Source organism: Belonocnema kinseyi, chromosome 6, assembly GCF_010883055.1.
Source record: "Belonocnema kinseyi isolate 2016_QV_RU_SX_M_011 chromosome 6, B_treatae_v1, whole genome shotgun sequence".
NCBI classification, from domain to species: Eukaryota; Metazoa; Arthropoda; class Insecta; order Hymenoptera; family Cynipidae; genus Belonocnema; species Belonocnema kinseyi.
In genome coordinates, this window is record NC_046662.1 from 13,545,703 (window position 1) to 13,551,613 (window position 5,911).

Here is a 5,911-nt window from a genome sequence, read left to right on the forward strand (position 1 = left end):
ATTTTATTTACAAAAAAAGTTCTTAGGTTCAAAAAAACATTCAGTGAATTGAAAAAGTGAGGTCGGTAATATAGGTATTTAGCTGTGTCACATGCCCTTAAATTAGAATAAAAGTGCGATTTGTGTTCTTCATATTGTAGTTGTTTCTTGACCTATCTTACTTGGCTTCGGAATAGGAAAACTGTGAAAAGTGATAGAAAGATGCCGCCGTAAACTCGCTGTTAATAATTCATAATAATTTTTCAAGTTAAAAATATATTATTAATTGATTTATTTACATATATTGTTGTGTTGTAACGTGCAAAATAAAAATGGAAATAGCGCATTGCGTAGATTCGTATGAAAAAGATAAGTATTATACAGCCTATTCTCGCTTTACAGGACACTAATATTAATCGCATAAATTTCCTATTGAAAATAACAGTATCTGCAGATTTTTGCAGAAATTTAAAAACGTTCGTTGTTTGAATATCGAGATATATAATAGAAATTACTGTACCCAGAAGACGTCGAATTTAGTAACCATTTTCAGAGAAAAAATTTTCAAAAAGTTAGCAAATAACTACATTACAGGGGCTTACTTTTTACAAACTATTTTCTACGCCCTGATTCGCAAATATTCATCATTCTTAAATATCGAGACAGTGCACTCTGAGAGATTCAATGCAAAAAATCAATTTTTGTATTAATACTACTATTATTTAATTAATTGAATTGAATATTTCAATTATTAATTTAAATAATTAAATTAAATCATTCAATTATTTTAATTAAATTAATTAATTTAATCAAATATTTCAATTAATTATTCTACGCAGCAGACGTCGAATTTAGTAACCATTTTCGCAGGCAAAATTTAAAAAAAAAGTAGCAAAAAAATGATTAAATTACTAATTAAAAGTAATTAAATACATTTTTAAATCATTTTTGCACACAACCCGAATTAAAATATATAAATAATTCTAAGGCAGGAAAAAAGAGACTGTAGATAATAATGAAATACATGTTCAATGTGCAACATAACCAACAAATCTCAAGCCTTATGCGGCAAGATTTTGAAAATACGAATGGCTAAGTTGTAAAGAGTTTAACGTGTATATGAATAATTTTCAGAACAAAAGTTTTGTATTGAAAGTATAACGAAAAAAAGAGCAAAACATATTACTTTTAATCAAGTTTACAATATTCAACAGTAAAGTTTTAAGGAATCAAAAAATTGAAGAATTTAAAGGAAGGGACAGCAATTTCTGTCATCTTATTTCATAAAATTATTATTTAAATTATTATTTAAAGAAATTTAACTTATTTAAATGATCATTTATTCCCAAATATTTTTTAAATAATCTATTTTCTGGATGAAATGTAATATTTGGTCATGACTTGAGTATTTAAATTTTTTTAAAACTTCATGTAATTATTTAAACAATTTATTATTTTTTATTTCAAAAATGTATAAAAATTAAGCCAGAGATGTCTACTTTTATCTCAAATTGGTTGTAAATTCTGTAAAATAGGACATGTTTCGATAAGACCTTAAAGTGTGGATTTTCTTGCTCCGAAAATTAAAAATTTTTTCAGGGGGACGGGGTTGACCCTGTCTGTAACTCAAAAAGCGTTTTTTGAACTAACCAAATATATATACATTAGCACGTTTTTTTTCAATGTAAATACCATTCAAGAATTTTCGTGCTGTAAATTTTTAAAAATTTGGGATTTTTACTATACAGATGCAGCCTGAGCGTGTTGGGAAAAATTTTTCATAAAGATTAACTCAAAATTATGATTTTTTATTCAACTCGCTTATGCAATTTAATGAGTAATTCTAAACATTACATAAATCATCCGATGTATCATTAATGTAAATTTAATGATTATTTATTTGGAATTATCTTTTTACAATAGTTTTCAATAGATATTTTGTGCAACAATTATAAGACTTATACTGAATTAAGCGTCAGTGGCATTCAATTTATTGAGTGCACATGCTAATGGCTGCAGGGAGTTCACGTTTTAGAAACGAACTTTCCAATCCTCTCATATCCATTTGCATCACAAACATCAAAATCTTTAGAAATTGGATACCCGCATTTTTTAAAAGGTGATTTCTATAAAATAAAACGAGATTAATAGTTTTTGTGAATTTAAGATTGATATCAGGTAAATGTGAAGTTTCATATAACCTAGAGATTGTAACTTATTCATTTTCCAGTTTCAGTGAAAACGAGAATTCATAAACGTAAATTAAAAGAAAAAATGCAATTTTTGTTGTGTGAAATATATAAATAAATTTTCAACATTTAGATGTTTGATGCAAATATGTGAAAAACAATGTTCAACAAAATATTAAAATGCCTGAAAATAAATAGTCTATAAATGAAAGTAGACTACATGTATGCCAGGATTATCTTCAAAGTTGCCCATTTAACTAGTTTTGAATAAATAATTTAAATTAAATTTGTTTTATTTAAATTTATAATTTTCTATCGGAACTATTGTTACTCTATTAGTTAATGCTGATTCATAATCGTTTCTGAATGGGCACTAGAGAAAAATTACGTGCCCGATTAAAAAAGCCGGCTTCTCATTCGAAACTCACTCTAACCTATGGGCAGAGGAACAAATAAATAATCGCTTGAACAAATAAATAATCAATAATCAGACAGGATTTTGTGAAATGTTTGTGTAATAAAAAATTATTCGCCATAGAAAAGCTAGGTAGTATGTTTATGAAAATATCAAATTACTTTTACCAACACTATGCGTGCGACAGGTATTCGACGCGTTCGTAACAACAACAATAAACATACAACTTACACTACTCTGAAAGTCTTGTACACTACACTTGAAACCACACTTATTGGAAAATTTCGCTTTTATGCAGCGATTTTTAATTTTAACATCCTTGCCTTTATTCACAAACCATTAATTGTTCAACCATTATTTATTTCAATTTGAATCCCGTTCACATCGGCAGCCATATTTTTTAAGTGCAGTTGGCACGCCACGCTCGGGAAGTTTTGAACTATACGTAAGTGTGATTTTGCACATGTGTGTGTGTGTGTGTGTACTTCTAGCAACAGAAAAGTGTTCATTTTCATTTCCATTAGTTTGATCTTCATCGACAAAAATGAACAGGACGCCATTACATTCTGCCTAGCAGATTCTATAGAACGAAACCCCACTGCCTATCCCAGTGATGGGAGAATGCGGATATCTCTAGCATGCCCAGTATTAATTCCCAGTCCCCTTGGTTCTTTGTATGAATTCAGAAAATGCATTGGGAAAAACGTAAAAATTCCATTTTCTCTAAAGAAAAAATATTTGATTAAATTTTCTTTAACGAGATTTAAGTTTAAGAAGTTTTAAATATTTTGAAAGCAATACTTACCAGCAAAAAAGATAAAACGCTTGAGTTTTAGGCGAAAATTCGCTTCAATTTATAGCGGGAAATTCAAATTGATGTTTCATATTAAATGATAATATTAATATTTATATAATTGTATAACAATTTAATATTATTATAACAATGGAGTATTATTATAAATTATAATAATGAATTCAATACCTTAATTTGAATAAATATTTCTTAAATTAGAAAGAAAAAATTCGAGAATTAAATCTAAAATAGATATGTACTACCCAGGAAAAAAGAATCCATTTAGAAGACGATTCTGTGAATTGCGTATCTGTCATTTGCAGATTGCGAAAGTTAAAACTGAATTAGTTTGCGACTATGTGAATCGGTCATTTTCCCTAGCAGCTTCGAATCTGCCATGTGCAGCAATGACCATTTAAAGTAAGGTCACATTGAATCGGTTTCCTTCTTTTTAAATGAGACCGACTTTTTTGAGTTTAAGCTGCCATATTTCACGCGATTTTTTACATTTATAACTTATCGAAAGATTGAAAGAAATCATGCGTAAGTCTACAAGATTCCTTTTGCTATTGCAAAATATAAGTTATGATTTAATTCTCGTAGGGTTTGTTTCAAAATTAGTAGTAATACATTTTTATTTCAAAAAATTCATGAAATTATTAATAACTAATAATTGTATGGGAGCAGTAACGTGATATTTCAATTAAATAATGACAATAAATATTAATGTCAATATTAAAATCGAAGTAACAGAATCTTGATTTGAACTTCCCGCCAAAAAAATACGACATTTACGTCAATAACACAGGAAGTAAACCTTTTTCTGCAATACGTGTTGCTTGAAACAATTTTTCTTTTAATTGGAATTATTTTTCACCTTTTTCAATTAATATTAATAAAACAATTTATTGCATTTATTACAATAAAATTTGAAACAAGTTTATGGACGCTGAAAATAATTTACAAAAAATGTAGTACTATAAGAAAAACTAAAGCTTTAGCGAGCTAATGAGTAAAAATGTGCAGTAAAAACATTTTTACGCAAATTATTAGTAATTTTCAATAATATTAATAAAATAATTCATTAAAAGTGCTATAAAAAACATTTGAAAAATTTTGTATCCGTTACAATTGTTTTAAAGATTGCAATGTTTTTTATACTTTGAAAATAATTAACAAATAAGTGTTATACTATGAAGTTTTTTAATTTAAACAAGAGCAAATGAGTAAAATATGCAATTAAATTGTTTTTTAAACGAAAATTATTGGTAACATGAATTTTCAATAATATTAATAAAATAACGTATTAAAGTTGCAATCAACAACTTTGAAAACAGTTTAAATTAATTACATTTGTTTTTAAAGATCGCAATATTTATTGTTCACTTTGAAAATAATTGACAATTTATTAAAGCTGTTATAAAAAAATTAAAAACAGTTTAAATTATTCACAATTGTCTTTGAAGGTATGGTTTACAAATACATTTTTTTCTTCTACAACTTTATCAATATTTATTTATTCTATAAATCCTACTCTTTATAATGTAAAACATTTTGTAACTCTAAATATTTTGTTAACATAATAAATTTTCATAAATGACTTATAATGAAATAAAGTAGATTATTTTCCAGATTTAAAAAGAAAAATATATGTTTATAGTTTAGTTTAGTCAAGCGTTAGTTTCCATTGTCAATAATCATTATAAATGTCAATAAAAAGAAACTTTAATTTAAATTTACTATTTTCACAGTTTACAGTAATTACTTATGTTAATGCTGAAAATTGAACGTTCGTTTTGCAAAATTATTATTGTTACTCTGTAAAAAGTGTATCCGTATTTAATTGACAAAATAATCTTTTCTTCACTTTTTATTGGTATTTATCAATTTATTGTATTTTGATTATGCTACAAAATATTTTTCTGACATAAATATATGAGAAAAAAGTATTTTAACAAATAAAATAAATTAAATTATTTTCTCCCTGCGTTAAATAATTTTAGGCCTAAAAGTACAACTAGCGCCACCACTCGGCCACAGTAAAATCTAATGTCACATTTCTTTACAGTTCTTTATGGGAGAGCCACCTAGAGTAGGGCACTATAAAGATGAGTATGTTCATCCGCCATTTTCGGACCGCACGCCATGTATTTAGACTGGCGCCAGCTCGCGATCACCTGTCCTCGGAGTTTTATGCCTTCCCAGATTAAAACTTTCCTAAAGTGAAAATTAGAAATTAGAAATTGTCGTCTGCTATGGAGTATCGAATGTGTTTATCGGTGAAGTTTGTTTATGTCAATTATATGAATAATACATTAAAAGAAGAGGAGGAGTATAAAAATAATAGAACGCAAGTATAGATATTGAGGATTTTGCGTCTAATACCTGTTATCTGGGAAGCTACGAAGAATGCAAAATATTTGGAAGTTATATTTAGGGTGACCATAATTGATTTTCGAAAAGTAGGACAAAACGTTTTGAAAAATGAGGACAAAGTAGGACGAAAATTTATTTAAAAAAGAGGACAAAGTAGGA